Source organism: Cupressus sempervirens, chromosome 8, assembly GCF_028749045.1.
Source record: "Cupressus sempervirens isolate cs-2001-9-10 chromosome 8, ASM2874904v1, whole genome shotgun sequence".
NCBI lineage: Eukaryota > Viridiplantae > Streptophyta > Pinopsida > Cupressales > Cupressaceae > Cupressus > Cupressus sempervirens.
The window spans coordinates 20,271,477-20,290,881 of NC_143125.1; the positions used below are offsets into that span (position 1 = coordinate 20,271,477).

The window sequence follows — 19,405 nt, forward strand, 5'->3', positions numbered from 1 at the left end:
GATTGAAAAGATTACAACAGTGAAGCAAACCCTAGTAGGAGCATACAAAGATGCCCGAACAAAACGAAAACCGCCAAAGAAATAACAATAAAGAACAGAGACCAAGAAAGCAGTAGGAGTCTTTCTTGGGCGAGAAAAAATCTGTCATAGAATGAAACAAGTGTCGATGCTAAGAGGCACTGCCCTGTTTCTGTCCACAACCAGACGAGTGTTGCTGGTGCAAGTAGTCGAAACGGGATCTGACACATCTAGAAAGCCCATTAGCCCAAATAGAGTTGGAAGACCTTTGCACACAACACAAAGGGGATAATGGTGTAAAGAAGGCAGTAATGAGTTGAGTAGATGAGTGCCGGTGGGGAAGCAGTGTCTGGATCATGCTATCACGGAGCGTGGTGGCCTCATGAATATAAAGAGTAATACATCTCTGATCATAGTAGCTGAAAAAGTCATGGAGAGAAAAGCATTTCCTGAATAGACAAAAGAATCTCCCTCTAATCTCATAGTAGATGGGACATCAAAAAAGGAAATGAGCCTCATTCTCCACCTCCCCTAGAGTACAGAGCAAACAGATCCGCTCCCCACAATCAATATGATGATCAGTCTGACCTCGAAGATGGTGGGAACCAACTTTGAAAGAACCTAAAGAGTCCACAAGGCATGAGACTACCGTCATGAAAGATAGCTAGGACGGGCAATGATCCTATCATAAATCTCTAAAAAGTGCTCCGCATAAAAAGACATGTGGACGCAGCCCGCTAGGAGGGTTACCCTAGGTAGTAGTAATGTAGAGTCTGTAGATATCAAGACGAACATGCTCATTTAACTCTTGCCGAGAAGGGAGAACTGAAAAGGAGGATGATCCATGTTAATCTCGATCGAACTCAGCAAAGAAGAAACTTGCGCATACCAACAACGCGTGCGAGAACCAGACTCAGCAAAGAAGAAACTTGCGCATACCAACAACGTGCTGAGTTCGATCGGGATTATTGAACTCAGCATCCGCAATGGAGACAAAAGAACAGTAAGCTAAGTAGGAGTAGCAGTTTCGGTCCACAGCAGTATCAACAAACCCACGAAGACGATGAAGGAACCAAACCAAATAAAAAATGGCCGTGAGTGTGAAAGGATGAACACCAAACTCAGCAAAAATGATACTGTGAGGAATGAACTTGTGACATTTGATGATGCATCTCAAGAACAAAGTCTGAATCTGCTCAATCGAGGCCCAGTCTGAGCTAAGAAGAGAAGGGCCCCAAACCACAGAACCGTAAAGGACAGTCGGTCGAACCAAAATGTCTAAGAGGGATAACTTAGACGAGGTATCCTAGAAGTGATGTCTAAAACACTGTTTCTCAAGCATAGCAAGAGAACCCATTCCCTTATTAAGTCTGGACTGAATAGTAGGTCTCATATTGAAATGCAGACCAGAAAACATGACCCCCAAGTAAGTGTAGGATGAAGTGATCTCAATCTCCTGACCCTGAAAAATGAAGTGAAGATGAGAGGTCTTTAAATAGTTAAAGACCATGATCTGAGTCTTACCCAAGTTAACCACAAGCTGTCTCTGATTACAAAATAAAGCCAAACCATCAAGAAGTCTCTACAATCTGTCTAGAGAAGAAGCAAGGAGAACCACATCATCCGCAAATAGAAGGATAGAGATTAGAACTTGATGAAGATAACAACCATCTCCCAGGAGCGAAGACTTCAAGAGAAAGTCCTCAAGCTCATCAATATACATCCCAAATAAAGTAAGAGAGAGAGGACATCCTTGCTTAACACCAATAGTGCTATGGATTGGATCCGAGAAGCCCTCTGGAGTCCAGAATCTACTAACTACAGTCTCATAATAGCGATACGAAGCATCTCAGAAATACCAATCTCCCTAAGTCTCTCGAATAGAGCCACCCTAGGAATAGAATCAGAAGCTTTGCGAAAATCAACAAAGTAACAATAGATCTTCTCTGATCTGTGTCTAGCTTCCTCAATAATAGCCCGTAATGTGAAGATATGATCCATAGTCTGATAATCTGCCCGAAAACCAGCCTGCCCTCTAGCCCTACCTCCAATCCTGTCGAGCTCCACAGATAGCATAGCATTAAGTGCTGTTGCATACAGTTTGGCAAATGTATGCCCAATCATGATGGTTCTATAGTTCCTTGGATCAGAGACAGGGCTGGTCTTGTGGATGGGAAAAATCAAATGCCTAGACCAGGAGGTCGGAAACCTAGTGTGAATCACTCTATTAAAAAGAATAGAGAGATAAGGACCTAGAATTGAGGCACCAAACTTGAAAAGCTCAGCCTAGAAACCCTCATTAGCAACACGACTACACTTTATGGATTTGATAGCCTCATAAATGTGGGAAGGGCTGAAAAGGCGGATGAAAGGAGGTGAAGGGGGGTGAATGGAAGGCTGCCACGGAATGTCGTAAAGAGCCATGGTGTGCGAGGTGAGGGAGCGAAAGTGGAGGGTGGAGGGTGAAGGGGTATGGGGGAAAAGTGTAATGACCCTTACTATAAAGGCCACTGAAACCCTCAAACTGGACTTAGAAATTTTGTCAAACAGTTGGCATGTAACCGAATAAGGCTGCAATATTACTAATTGTTGTACAACGAAACCTCAATATATGATGCCAATAATGTATGAACAACAATTCCAGATTATAACACTACCAATCTAAGAGATAGATGACAATATGAAACTCAAATATGAAGTCCAATGCAATTCTGATTTTATGACAGCAAATAGAACTGATTACAATGAGAGACTGTCACAACTATGCACTTCTAATACATCAAGCTCTTGACAATGCAATGTTATGACATGAACAATAACCCAGTTCAGATTTGGAATGCAAATGATGAAACTTCTACAACAGTTATTAATGACTGGAAATAACTATTTATGCAATGACAGTGCTGACTGTTCTAATCCATAACATGCAATATTTTGGCAATCAAAACTTCAGTTTGTGCACCTGGAATAGCTCCAATTTTGCCGGATATGAATGTTGAATTAATGCCACACGAAGACCTCACAATCTGCCCCAAACCGACTCACAAAATTGCTGCTGCTGCCCAACTGACAGGGCTGTACAGGTACGGCCTGGTACGGCTGCTAGATAAAAATACTGCAGCATTCTTTGTCACTCCAAAAGTAATAAATCTGGGCGCCTAGGGTTGCTGAATAACCCCCTAAAATATGAAATTCATCCGTCAAGCCAATTAGGAGTTATGAGCAAAAACGTGGGTCCAAACCCTGGACTGGCAGTCTGAAAATAATGCACAACTGTGTCTTCAAACCCTGTTAATCAATCCACAAATGCTAGGGCACAATTGAAACCCTTATTCCAACCAAAGTAAACCCTTATAACTGAATCTCAATGAAGTCCAAATGAGATGGCTGAATTACCAACTCCTCAAATGCAACAATTTAGGTGATATTTCACACCCTCAAAGTCGCCAATCCAAGGGAGTGATTCGTTCCCAAAGATCAAATAATAATTTGCAGACCCAAGAGACTACAAATTTGCTCCACAATGGAAGGAGTAGAAGAAATCTCAAATCCAAGCATGTCCAAAATGAGAGGCCCAACCCTCTATTTATTCACTTTTCTAAGAAGTTGCTAGAACTTCTAGAAACATCCTTTATAAAATCTCTTTATAATGCACTTTTTCTAGAACTTCTAGAAACATCCTTTTTAAAATCTCATTATAATGCACTTTTTATAATAAATTAATTTTATAAAATAAAAAGTGCAACTCAGCTTAAAATTATAACATGTAGGCCCCAATAACACATAATAATAAAATATAACCTCTTAACACTTCTTCAAGAGCAAGATATGACCATTTGATCCGCAAAATTGACTCTCTCTCCACACCATTTACCTACGAGAGTTTGGAATAGGCAAAATCCATGATCAATGTCATGTCGAACTAAAGAGGGGACATTACAGTCCGCCCCTCCTGAAATTGCTTGGCCTCAAGCAATCTCAACGCCAGGTGCTGCAAAATAGCTTCCCCCTCCCAAGTAGCATCCTCAACAGGTAGATCTTTCCACTTAACCAAGTATTCTTTGATCACTCTTCTGCGAAGCTGCTTTTCTCTTCTCTCCAGGATGGATTCTGGCACTAAAATCAATTTTCCCTCATCGTCTAAAGGAGGTAATACTGCGGAAGGCACCACATTCTGACCCAATGCCTTCTTGAGGCGGGACACATGAAACACATTGTGCACCCTGCTGTCTGCCGGAAGCTCCAACTCATAAGCCACCTCACCAATTCGCCTGATAACCCTGAATGGTCCGTAATAGCGTGGCTTGAGTTTCTCTGCACCACTCTTCTTAAGAGTAGATTGCCTGTATGGCTGCAACATGAGGTAAACCATATCATCCACCTCAAAACTACGCTCAGTCCTCTTCTGGTCTGCATACTGCTTCTGCTGGTTCTGAGCTCTCGCAATATTATCTTTGAGAGTAGCAACTATATCCTTACTCTCCTGTAATAATTCTCCTGCACTGGGTACCCGGCTGTCGCCCAACAACAAATCCAAGAAACTAGGTGCTTCATAACCGTAAAGTGCCATGAAGGGTGTCATCTGTATAGTGATGTGATATGTAGTATTGTAACAATACTCGCAGAGATATATGCATCTGACCCAAGCTCGCTGCTGAGCTGCCACATAATTCCTTAAATACCCTTCCACCCATTTGTTCACAATCTCCGTCTGACCATCGGTTTGGGGGTGATAGCTTGTGCTGGGTGTAAGCTCCGTGCCACATAACCGGAATAGCTCCTGCCAAAAATGACTCATGAAACGGCTATTCCTGTCACTCACAATGTTCCGAGGCAATCCGTGTAATCTGAAAACCTCCCGAAAGAAAACCTCTGCCACCTGAGCTGCTGAGTGGGTAGTGGTGATAGGAAAGAAATGAGCATATTTTGTTAATCTATCTACCACCACATAAATACAATCCCGTCCTTGTACCTTGGGCAAACTTGTGATAAAGTCCATGGAGATGCACTCCCACTTCCTGTCAGGGATCGGAAGTGGTTGTAGGAACCCTTCCGGATAGGTGTGTTCTTGTTTGTTTTGTTGGCAAACAAGACACTCTCGAATGTACTGCAAAACATCAGCTTTCAGCCCCTTCCAAGTGAACCGCTCTCGAACTGACCTGTAAGTCTTGAAGTACCCGGGATGGCCTGCTGTCGGTGAGTCGTGAAATGCTCTCAAAATCAGTTGCTTAACCTTCGATCCTGGGACTAGGTAAATCCTGTTCTTGTAAATGATTAAATCATCTACAAGTGTGTATCTGGTATCAATCACTGTTCCCGCCACTATATCGGAGGCCCATGTATCCCTGGCATACTCTGCTATAATCAAGTGTTGCCAATCCTCTGATATCTGAACCATAAGAGTGAGGTGTGGCCTTCGAGAAAGAGCATCTGCAACAACATTCTGAGTTCCCTTGACATATGAGATGTCAAAATCATATGCCTGCAACTTACTTACCCACCTTTGCTGGTGATCATTCAAGTCCCGCTGTCCCAAGAAATGCCTCAAACTGTTATGATCAGTTTTAATACAAAACTTGCTACCCACAATATATTGTCTGAATTTGGCCAAAGCATGCATGATGGCCAACATCTCCTTATCATATATACTGAATGAACGCTCGGGGCCTCTGAGCTTCCTGCTCTCATAAGCTATGGGGTGCTTATTCTGCATAAGTACAACACCTACTCCTTCTCCAGATGCATCACATTGAAGCTCAAATGGCTTCGTGAAATTAGGTAATACTAGAACTGGGCACGTAGTCATTATCTCCTTAAATCTCATAAAACAGTCCTGTGCCTTTAGAGTCCACATAAATTCCCCTTTTTTCAGTAGATCTGTCATGGGAGCTGCATGTCGTGAGTAGCCACTGACAAACCTGCGATAGAAACCACATAAACCAAGGAACCCCCTCAACTGTGTAAGGTTCTCTGGTGGAGGCCAATCAACAATAGCGCGAATCTTTTCAGGATCCATCCGCACTCCATCTGCACTAATAATGTGTCCCAAATATAACAGCTCGGTCATCCCTAAGTCACATTTGGACTCTTTTGCATACAAGGACTCCTTCTGTAAAATGCTCAACATTGTCTCCAAATGCTCTAGATGCTCCTGCCATGATCGGCTATAGATCAAAATGTCATCAAAAAACACCAGCACGAATTTCCTCAACTGATGGTGGAAAACTCTGTTCATAGTGGACTGGAAAGTGGCAGGTGCATTGGTCAGACCGAAAGGCATGACTACAAACTCAAAGTGCCCACAATGACATTTGAAAGCAGTTTTCTCAATATCCTGTTCACAAACTCTGATCTGGTGATATCCTGTTCTCAAATCAATTTTCGTGAAATAACAAGCCCCATGCAATTCATCTATCAACTCATCAATGCGAGGAATGGGATACCTGTTCTTAATGGTTCTCTTATTTAATTCCCTGTAATCAACACACATCCGAAGAGTTCCATCCTTCTTTTTTACCAAAACAACAGAAGATGCAAAAGGTGACTTACTTGGTCGGATGTGCCCCATAGCTAGCAACTCCTCGATGGTCCTTTCGATCTCATCCTTGAGTCGCTTTGGGTGTCGATATGGTGTGATCATGATAGGCTTAGCACCTTCCTCCAGCTCAATAACATGCTCAATGCCTCTGTCCGGTGGCCTGCCTGGTGGAATCTCACTGAATACCTTTTCGTACTTAATCCTCAATTTCTGAATATCAGGATGATATTCCGTCTTATGTTGCTCCTCCTGTGTAGGTGTCAAAGTACAAACTGCTGCCCACTCTATATCATTATGCCTAGTTAATCTCTCCAGCTGCCTAAATGAGATAGTCCTGATGTCTCCATTACGGATAGCCTTAAGCACATGAGTCCTACCATTCACTTCGAATTGTATCTCCATATCCTCTAGTCTCAGGGTAACCACCTTCAATGAATGTAGCCACTGCATTCCAAGTACTATATCCATGTCACCCATGTTGACCACATGATAGTCCGCCTTAAACTCATAGTTGTTCAGGCGCAAAGGTAGGTCTCGTACCATCCTGTCACAACGAAGAGTGTATCCATCAGCTACCTTGACTCTTAGTCCCACGAACTCCTCAGTAATGAGTCCACGCTTCTCCACGAATCGTGCATCAATGAAATTATGTGTGGCACCTGTGTCCAATAATGTAATAACCTTCTGCCCAGCCAAAACTCCCCGAAGTCTGAAAGATCCCTCTCTCTGGATACTAGACAGTCGTGCTTCCTGTAAATGTAGCTCTGTTCCCTGCTGTTGCCCTGCACTATCTATCTCCTGCTCTCCCTCTGCTTCATCAGGATCCTCATCATGATGTTCTGAACTATTTGAATCTGAGTCTTCATAATAAGCCCACATTGCTCGGTTGGCCTTCCCTTTTGGCCTCATAGGACAGTCATGGCCATACTCATGCGGGCCTTTGCAATAGAAGCATAGCTTCTTCCTACGCAAGTCATTAAGTGTCTCCTTGTCCAACCTCTTACTTTCCTCCTAAGGTAGCTGTGCCTCTCTATGAAAGGGTTTCCCGTCCCTATCTTTTCCCGAAGGGAAACTCTTTGCCTGGAATTTATTTTTAGAAGCTGAAGAGGAATCCATGTCACGAGCTTTCTTAATGGCTTCCTGCAAAGTGGGAGGGTTGAGAGCTTTAATCCATCCTCTCAACGGATCAACTAGCCCATCCATAAATAAAACCAATAGCCTCCGTTCAGATACATCTGTTACTAACACTGCAAGTTTCTGAAATTCTGAAATGTATGTTTCCAATGATCCCCATTGTTTAAGCTGAGCTAACTCCTTGAAATGGAGTTCTGGATCCTTCTTATCAAAACGTTCAATCAGTCTCTCCGTAAACTCCACATATGAGGTAATGTGTGCATGACCCATAGTGATCATACCATGATGCCACCACTCGTGTGCTAACCCATCCAGGTGAATTGCTGCATACTTAATAGCTTCTTCCTCAGACATAGGGTTCAATTGAAAGTATGTGTCAAGTTTTTGAACCCAAGCTCTTGCTGTAGACTTCCCCGAGCCATCATAATATGGTAACTGAAGTTTCCTTACTTTTTTTCGTAGCTCATAGCTCTGAGTCCTGTCATGTCCACGGGGCATATGCTTCATCCGCACATCCATATACTCTCTAAAGGTGATTGCAGCTGTAAAATCTGGACCTCCTGCTTCCCAATCTCTCCTCAGCTGATCCTGTATGTCAGTGATCTGGGGTTTTGGTACTGGCTGCTCTGGAGCTCTAGGAAGGAACGTGGGAATCATAGGTCTCGAACTCACTGTCCTAGCTTGCTGGGGTGCATGACCGAAATTGTTCCCAATTTGTTCGCCTCCATTATGTATCCCATCCTGATTATTCCCATTCTGATTGTTACCATTCTGATTATTTCCTCCACCTGTGTTAGCGTTCAACCCCATTTGACGAGCCATCATCTGCATCATAAGCTCCATTCTCTGATTCTATTCCTGTGCTCTTTGTTCGGCTAATCGCTGTCCCTGTGCCAAGGTGTCTAATAACTGTAAAAATCTTTCCTCTTGCTGATCTGGATCGGCATTCCCGCCTCTATCCATATTGTAGTCGTAGTCTTGATCAAAGAATACCTCCCCTGTGTCTGTATGACTGGATTCTATGTCCACCTGTACAGATGAGCTAGACTGTTCGCTCTGCAGGTCTGAAATCCTATCTTGTCTTGCTTTGGTATTGTGGAAATTATAAAGCCTCTGTCGCATGCTCAAACATAAATGTTCTGATTTTAGTGTTTTGACATTTCGTCAAACACTTTCCCTTCTATCCAGCTGTTCCAAATTCCCTATAAGACCTCCACAGGATGGCAGGACTTATGGCTCTGATACCACTGTAATGACCCTTACTATAAAGGCCACTGAAACCCTCAAACTGGACTTAGGAATTTTGTCAAACAGTTGGCATGTAACCGAATAAGGCTGCAATATTACTAATTATTGTACAACGAAACCTCAATATATGATGCCAATAATGTATGAACAACAATTCCAGATTATAACACTACCAATCTAAGAGATAGATGACAATATGAAACTCAAATATGAAGTCCAATGCAATTCTGATTTTATGACAGCAAATAGAACTGATTACAATGAGAGACTGTCACAACTATGCACTTCTAATACATCAAGCTCTTGACAATGCAATGTTATGACATGAACAATAACCCAGTTCAGATTTGGAATGCAAATGACGAAAGTTTTACAACAGTTATTAATGACTGGAAATAACTATTTATGCAATGACAGTGCTGACTGTTCTAATCCATAACATGCAATATTTTGGCAATCAAAACTTCAGTTTGTGCACCTGGAATAGCTCCAATTTTGCCGGATATGAATGCTGAATTAATGCCACACGAAGACCTCACAATCTGCCCCAAACCGACTCACAAAATTGCTGCTGCTGCCCAACTGACAGGGCTGTACAGGTACGGCCTGGTACGGCTGCTAGATAAAAATACTGCAGCGTTCTTTGTCACTCCAAAAGTAATAAATCTGGGCGCCTAGGGTTGCTGAATAACCCCCTAAAATATGAAATTCATCCGTCAAGCCAATTAGGAGTTATGAGCAAAAATGTGGGTCCAAACCCTGGACTGACAGTCTGAAAATAATGCACAACTGTGTCTTCAAACCCTGTTAATCAATCCACAAATGCTAGGGCACAACTGAAACCCTTATTCCAACCAAAGTAAACCCTTATAATTGAATCTCAATGAAGCCCAAATGAGATGGCTGAATTACCAACTCCTCAAATGCAACAATTCAGGTGATATTTCACACCCTCAAAGTCGCCAATCCAAGGGAGTGATTCGTTCCCAAAGATCAAATAATAATTTGCAGACCCAAGAGACTACAAATTTGCTCCACAATGGAAGAAGTAGAAGAAATCTCAAATCCAAGCATGTCCAAAATGAGAGGCCCAGCCCTCTATTTATTCACTTTTCTAAGAAGTTGCTAGAACTTCTAGAAACATCCTTTATAAAATCTCTTTATAATGCACTTTTTTTAGAACTTCTAGAAACATCCTTTATAAAATCTCATTATAATGCACTTTTTATAATAAAGTAATCTTATAAAATAAAAAGTGCAACTCAACTTAAAATTATAACATGTAGGCCCCAATAACACATAATAATAAAATATAACCTCTTAACACTTCTTCAAGAGCAAGATATGACCATCTGATCCGCAGAATTGACTCTCTCTCCACACCATTTGTCTACGAGAGTCTGGAATAGGCAAAATCCATGATCAATGTCATGTCGAACTAAAGAGGGGACATTACAAAAAGAGTGTGCCAAAAGAGCTGGGGATTGCGAATCAGCGTGGAGCAAAGAGATTTGCACTTAGAAGCAACAAAGTTACGCTTCGTATTCCGAAGCAAACGGAGATAAGACGAGCGAATACTGGCAAAGTCGGTGGAGTGAACCTCAAAAGCAGATGGAAAGATTTGCAGTTCGAATCGAACCATTGGTTCATGGGGCAGGTACTACGATGCTTGTTGCGAAGGAGCAAAGGGGGACGATGAGGAATGGAAAGGGTGGTAGATTTAAGGATAGCTGACGTAAGTAATTCAAACATGGAGGTGGCCTCACACGAGTCTGAGAAGCATGAAGGGCTGAGGAGTCTTGAGAGATGAGTGGAATAGAGCTCACAATCACCATCGAGAAAACGAAAGCAAATGGGTGAGCGAGTAGTTATAGAAGAAGAATGACGAGGCGACATGAGAGGGGAGAGGCTAATATGAGTATTGAGGATAGCATGATCAGCCAGAGGAAGGCGCAAAATGGTGAAATTGCGGATGCTCGGAATGGAGGGACAAGTTAGAGTGTAATCAATGACACTAGCGCCACCACCATGAGGCCAACAAGTAAAAATCTTAGAACTCGAAAAACAGGAGAGGCCATTTAAGATCACCAAGCCAGAAGACTCACAAAGCCGCAACAAATGTCTGACATACACGGATAACAGCCCACGCACATCCTCGGAACACCTCTGAAGCCCTGAATGGGCAGGATCAATCTCAATGGAACATATGGAGTTTGAACTGTGATCATAAAGTGGAGTCTGGAGCATTTTAGTTCTCGCATTAAAGTCCCCGAGTAAAATAATGTCCCCTAGAACAGCGAATTGAGAAATAGTTTCACAAATATCAATAAAAGGGTCCTCGTCATCAGTAGCATGAATAGCATAGTGAGAGGAGGCCGGTGGAATGTAGCAAGCAGCCAAATAAAGATCTCTCTAGCGGTGACACTTACGGTCAATACGGACCCACATAAATTTGGCAAACGTGTCTGAGTGTACAATAGAGGTGTTACTGAAAATATCATCCTTAATCAAACAAACAACACCACCCGAGCCCCTTACACCACCAGACACACAAACCTCATCAAGACAAATGGATAACCACTGAAAACCGGTAACACCTGGAAGAGGACACACAAGACTCTTGTGAGTCTCGGTAATAACAAGAATATCAATAGTACCTACAACATCACAAAGAAGACCAGGTAATGACCTTAAAGATCCATTACCATTCCAGCAGTTAACAAGAAGGGAGCAAGTGGGGGTCTCCGTCTTGTCCGACTGCTGGTGGGACCGTCATTTGGCCTTGGGGGCCTGTCGCTCTACCTAACCACTTGGAGCGGAATCTCTAATAACTGCCCACTTGCCATCTTGCCTCGCATTTGCAACAACTTTGCGAGCTTGTTTGAGCTCTATAACCTGAGCCTTCATGAGATCTTCATCTAAGAAGATTTTAGAAGGGAGAGAGAAGAGCTTTCTCTTAGCACGAAGAGCCCGGAGTCTATCAACCAGTGAAAGAAATCTAATAAAAAGAACATCACCATGACCAAACCAGCACCTATCCACTGTGATGTTTGTAAGACCAAGTTGGTCATAGAGGAAAGAGCGTCTAGCAGCAAGAGGATCATGATTAGAGGGAAGCCCACGAACCCGCAGGTTAAGCTCATGAACCTGTCTCAACCTCTCATCCTTGATCTTACCTTGTACCATTTTATTAATATTAGCCACAGGTTGAGAGTTTGTATTACTACAAAGAGATGCCCATGACTTGACCTTCAAATCGGTTTTTGATACAAGAGAGGAGTGTTTAGCTGCGATGATAGCTTGTTGTTCTTTGATGGAGTGTTTAGCTGTGATGATAGGTAGAGGAAATTTCTCTTTTTATTTTGAGATGGTAGTTCAGGTTATGTTTGAAAACTGACTTGGCTAGAAGGTTGGCAATATCAATATGATTTTCTTTCTTATGGTGCAAAAAAAATCACTTCAATATCACTGATATCATCTAAAATTCAAGAGATGATAATTGAATTTTTTTTCAGTTGATTGTACCATCTTGAACATTTCTACAATGGGACTTTGCTTGGATGACACAGCAAAGATTGAGTAAGATTGATTATAATACTTGGAGTAGACCTATATTTGCAATTGGTTCATTTCAAGTATCATTCTATTGAATGCACACAATATTTCATAGAGTCATAGTTTCAGCCAAAACTTGTTATTTGTTGTTTGTAATCCATAGCGCTAAGGCTAGTGTAGTATTGGGATGGGTGACCTCCCGAGAAGTCCCGATGCTTCACCCCTGTGAGCATCACCTAGATCCAATGAGTGCTAAGTGTTCCATTTATTCTCATGAGAGATGGATTCATGTTGAATCACTACTCATGAAACATGGGTCAATGAGTTTGACTCAAAAATCACACAGGTAAATCCTGATAGCAATATCACAATTTGACTTGCTGTGGAAATTATCTCCTACTTATCAATCCATACTTGAGTTGTTGTTCTTAGTAGTTGTTGAATTATTGCCATCTTTGCACATAAGCATGGATGTAGAACCAATAAGAGGAAGTTTCATGGCATATCAAGAAGGTGAAGATGGGAGATCAGATGCATCTCTATAAAGTAATATTACTCTTGAAGATTTCAAGTCAAGGAAAGGTGTGTAAATGATGTGGAGCATCGTAGAGAGAGAAAATCACTTAAGTGAAATTCAAATTGGTGATTTTAGTGATAAAATATAAAATAATATACGTAATAAATAATACAAGACACAAAACACAAATGGTAGCTCAAAAGAACCCTCCAACGTGAGGGGGAAAACCCAAACACATGAAAAATAATACTTTATTGAATAATAATAATAGTCTGACACCAATCTGTACAAACTTTTGAGTTTGCATACACTTAAAGATCAATACACAACTATAGCAATATTGAACCTGCAAAACAAATATTTCACATAGAATGTACCCGATAATTGAAATACAAGACCTATACAATGATCAATACATAGAGCGTATACAACAATCACTGCTCAGTTCACATACTATAATCACTAATGATTACCAACTATCATCTCTTGAAAGATCACCTCTTGTAAACATAGAATGGGAATGATCCTCATTCTGAATGATGATGAACAAAATAAAATAACCTGTCCATAAGTTGCGACGATCCAAGAATATCCACCATAAAATAAATCATAGTGACCTCTACATACACATAGGATGGTGCTTTCTAGTTTTATTTGTTGTGACTTTTTAGTGAATCCACCACATTTATTCAAAGACTCCATTGCATGGAATATGAAGCGTCTATACTATAGCTTTGATGATGAAACATACGAAGAAAATAATCGTTGGTAATAGAATGAATAGAAGAGAGGCAAGGGTCTCCAATTAATATCATATATGGCACAACTAATACATAATCAACCAACTCAAATTTGGAATGAATAGTTCAAAAAGAGAAGACTATCATAGGTATAACATATAGCTCCTGCTGCTACAAACTGCCAACACAAATTAGAAGGAAACGTGCATCAAGACCTCTTGGTGCATGCTTGGAAAGATAAATAGATAAAATTAGTAAGTGGACATTGATACATGAAATGTGCCCCTATGAACTTTTTAGGGCTTATGTTGATTTCGTATATTTCAATTGCAAGAGACTTCTTTTCTACTTGGTATAGTCATAGATGGAGGGACCTCAAAGAGATGTTTCCAAGTGTGTAGGAAGAGTCAACACAATAGAAAACAAGATATTGAGAAAAAAATTCCAAATCTACTTTCATTCAACTGAAACAAAATTACAATTAGTTGGCAATATACATGCCTTCATACATGTCAAGTTACAACAAGCTTGCTTGATTACAATCTTGGGTGAGAGAGGTTAGATCCAAATTTAATGATATCTAGCCATAATATCCTCTAACACTCTCCACAAGGTTGCATTGCATTATAATATATAGGCATTACGACATGTAGGTTGGCCCAAGAATAGATTACATTCTTGAAGAACTAGAAACGTATTACAAAAAATAGCTCCAGTTCCAAATCATAAGGAACAGACCATATAAGCTGTATAAGGGCCAACAAACTGAGATCTAGGTCCACAAATGATCCAAGAATATAGAAGTATGTGCCATCGTGCTTCACAGGTTGTAGATTTCCATTGCAAGATCGAAATTCACCAAGGGGTCCAAGAGCAAGCAAGAACACACTACTTGGAGAGAGAACAAATCATAACTCGAGCAGCAATGATCCAAATGAGCTGTAAACCTAGGAACATGATCCAAGATAAGTCCTAATTATAATCCAATCATTGTAGATGCTAACTCGAACAAATGAAGGATCACTGAATTAATCACATACACTATATAAACCATAGTTACACCGCCCTGTTGGACAGGGGGACGACGGAATGGGGGGACAAGTTTCCGGGACGGGGGGACAAAGGGGCCTTAATTTTGGGATGGTGGGGGGATGGCAGTAGGGGACATGAGAGGGGGTATGTATATATGCATATGGTACTTAAAATGCTAGTTATGAAAATATGTATTGCAATATAAGATATAAAGATGTAAAAGGGTAAATACTTGAACATTGCATTGAATTGGAATATCGAACATTAAACATAAATAGTCAAATCTGCAAATAGTCAACACCGAGATGTTCCCCATCCTTGGTGGAGGTGGTGGAATCAAGTGGCGCTGCCGGGGATGGGGGGACAGAGTCCTCAGTCCCCCGTTCGTTGAAGTCTCTGGGACGTGGAGCAAAAAGGGGGGGACGCGTCCCCATGTTACTATGGTATAAACTGACAAACTCAACAACTCGGAAACACAATATTTTTGGTTGATGCAAGCTTTCTCTATATCCAAGATGCTCCAGCATTAGTTACCTGAGGTTTTTAAGAAAGTGAGTTTCTCACTTTGCAGTTTGAGATGAATCAAACGAATCCAACTCAGCTTAAGAAATCCATGAAGAATCCTCAACTTGTCCATCCTTCCTTTTCACCAAATATTCTATATACTCCTTTCCTCTTTTACCCCTTCCAATTTTGCTATTCAAGACAGTCTCTATTTCTTCCATCTGGTTCTTAGGATATTGCTTTTGTATGTCTGAACCATCCTTTGAACTCAAATCAGTCTCGTGATACTGATTAATGATTGAATATGGATTAGTGATTTAATCTTGGCCAATCATCGAGCATTAATAGGAACACTGATATAATTCACGATAATTATGCTGAGCAGCAACTCAATAGGGATACATCAATTTTTAAGAAGACGGACTGAACTTTGAACATGCACATTTGGAGCCTGACAAAACATAAGGCAATACACGTTGTAAAACTTGCTATGAAATTCGTAGCAAACCCATCTTTATTGAAGGACCAAATTTAGTATCAATAGTGACTTATAAAATGAAAGAACTGTAATAATATGGGGTAATTTCTCAGCAAACGATACAATACAGATTTCCTGAGAATTCATATATTAATCTACCCACATGTTAATCACTATTACATTAACACGTTAATGTGATCCTAAGCATCATAATAATCATCAATCTAATTAAAGATTTATATACAGTTGGTATAAGAAATTAAAAGGATGAAAATGATAACGTCCTGGCTGAAAAGCCATGATCGCTAAGAGAGAGCTACCTTTTTAAATTCAAGTAGGACATACCCATTCGATATGGGCATTTAGGAACGGAACACATGACAAACGTAGAAATTAGACATACAGGGAAAAGCATCCAAATATATAATCAGTCAGTGATAGTTAGCGAATCAAACACCAGTCAAAATCCAATCAGCACGATTCCATCATTCAATAGCTCATGCAGGTAAAGAATAAAAAATCATCCTCAAAACACCTCAAACGAGGAGGAAGAAATAGGAGTATCATTCATAGAGAATTCATCCATAAGCATCAACCTATGGTGGTTCCTTGTTCACATGCAATGAGCACTGAAGATTCAAATTGGAACCAATAATCAGTGATATTTCATGCATCTGCGCTATGTATTGAAATTATAATCTAAGGAGAAGTGGGTGAGTCCTCATGGCACGTGTGATGGGTTTGACAGAATTGCCATGCGCATGTAAGTCTTTAGACAAATCACTTATGTCAAATAAGATAAAAGTATCAATCATACCGTCGAAGGGAACAAGGAAATATAGACAAGTGTTGAAAAGAGGATCAATGCTAGCCTTCTAGTTCCAACCATTTGCTTGGGAATAACCCGAGAACAAGGGAAACGGATAAAAACATTTGATCTCTGATTACGAGTTATTCTAAGAAAGTCACATTGGATGCATTCTGGTTTCAAAAGGAACCAATTCCACTATTGAGGGTATCCAAACTGCAGTGCAATCTGAATCAGGGACAACGTCCTGATACAAACATCACATTTACAGTTGGAATATACGCCAAAGACAATATTCAATGGAATAAGGTTTAACAGTATAACCCTTGATGATTAGTCTTCATTACTATTGAGTTTTGCATTTCAAGAAATTGGATAAAATCCTAAGATTCATAGAAGGGAGCATTATATTGATGAAAGATCATATATTACCATTTTCATAATAATTAAGACCAATTATCATCAAGATAAATTTACAAAGATTTTGTGCTGAAAGTAGAGTCTTGATGTGGAAGAATTTTCTTGCACTCAGATTTAAAAGAAAAATTAGTCACAAAACCTAAAGGATCCTAGAGGGGGACATTATAGTTTCATAGGAATCAAAGAAAATTACATACACTCTTTCTACAAGCCATCTAGAAATGTTCTTCCTTCAACTAAATAGACTTTTACTGTGGTAGATTCCACATTTTTAGGATCTTCTACCAAAGGTAACAATACTTGCTTCATCGCATTAGCCACAATGGTAGACCTATTCAATCTACCATTATGCATCGCTTGTCTATCATACTGCCATGCTCTAGCCATTAAGATCTGACAACAATCCATCAACATAATAACACAAAGAACTTCACCATGATATAACCCAATTTTCAATTTCACAAGACATTGTTCACTTATGAGAACCTTATGATCGTCTTTAATGTATGCAATCTGATATGGCTTCAGGTGATTCATTGTTGGAAACTGCAACTTGGTAACCATCTTTTCTGATGCTAAATTATTTAAACTTCCTCTATCAATTATGACTTTGCAACGCTTCCTTGCAACTTTATATCTAGTCTTAAATTTTTCTTCATCATCATCGGTTGTTTATCAGGTTCCTCATAACATAGGGCTCTTTTAACCATTAGGGCTTCCCTATCTTCTAGTTTATTCATTGATTCAGGTGACTCTTCTTCCACAAATGTATTTCTAATACTGCTACTAATCTTCTTGTTTGAATTCCGACGAATGCACTGAAATGCTCTATCACCACCTTCACGTTTGAAACAAGTTCTCGTAAACCAATTTCTGTCCTCTCTTTTGTAACCATTACCTCTAGGGTATCCACCTCCTCTTCCTCTATATGAAATCTCTTCTTTCCATTACCTGCCTAGCTTCAGATTGAAGTAATATCTACCTCCATCTGCAAATGATCTACTACTGCCTCTCTGAAATCTGCCACCTTCTCTCTGTTTTTGTTCATGCCTTTTGTTCAACTTTTCTTCTGTCGTCAAAGCAAACTAGCATGATTCCTCAATGCTTGCCATTTTGACCAAACTCTTCCACCCTTTAGCTAAATCAGCTTAGGGCTTCGCAACAATAGGCTCAATAATCAACTCCACAAGGAAGAAGAACTTACTTTGATACCACTTGCTACATTCACAGAAGGATTGACCTCAAAGAGATCTGTCCAAGCATGCAGCAAATAGTAAACAGAATGGAAAACTACAAGAGATTGATAGAACAATGCCAGATCTACAATTGGAAATCAAATTACAATCAGTTAGCAACATACATTCCTTCATACATGCTAGGCTACAATAAAGCTGCTTGATTAAAATCTACGGTCGGAGACCTTAGATCCAACTCAAATGGTATCTACCTTGATATTCTCTAGCTCTCTCCACAAGATTACATTGCACTACAATATATAGGCATCACAACATGCTGGTCGGCTCAAGAATAAATTATATTCTCCAAGAACAAGAAATACATTACAACAAATAGGTTTGATCCCAAATCCTAAGGAACGAACCATATAAGTCATCTAAGGGCCAAGGAATTGAGATTTATCTCCACACATGATCCAAGAACATAAAAGTATACGCCACCGAGCTTCACAAGCTATAGATTTCCATTGCAAGATCGAAATTCACCAATGGGTCGAAGAGCATACAAGAACACGCTACCAAAGAGAGAACAAATCATAACTCAAGCAACTGATTCAAATGAGATGCAAATCTAGGACTACGATCCTAGTTAAGTCTTGATTATAATCCGATCATTGCAAATGCCTACTCAAATAAATGAATGATCGGTGGATCGATCACATAGGTTATACAATCTGGTAAACTGAATAGTTTGGAAACAAAGTATTTGTTTACCATATAGGGTAAATGGATACTTATTGCATTAATAGACTAGAATGTAACATTGAATAGATACTTTATTCATATAAGAAGATACTGAATTCCAAGTACAATGATGATTCATAAATCCATTTAGACGATATACATATACTTCCCAAAGGGGTGACTCAACCGTCACACAATCTTTCAGATACTAACTCTACCTGTCGGCTATAATATAGTTTTTATCGACAACATTATCCCTCCTAAAAGGAAAGTCGTTTCCGGACGACAAAATAGAGACAGCTAACTACTAATTACATCAAGACTCAAAATTAATTAAGTAGAGGGTTGTGTTCATGGTACAACCGGTGTGGTAGATGTCCTCTGTGCCCGAAGCTTGTTCAGTTGAGCCAACAACTCATGTACCTGCTGCGTCCAAGTGTCCAAATTTAGTTTGGCTTGCATCTGGAGTTCTAGTGCCCTCTTCATCATGTCGG

The 19,405-nt window shown here is 40.3% G+C and overlaps 1 protein-coding gene across 2 annotated transcripts in view; it reads left to right on the top strand.

Annotated features, from left to right (window-relative positions):
- LOC149541374 (ARM repeat superfamily protein) overlaps positions 1-19,405 on the top strand; it is a 348,244-nt gene that overhangs the window by 217,487 nt on the left and 111,352 nt on the right. The gene's annotated exons all lie outside the window — the stretch shown is intronic.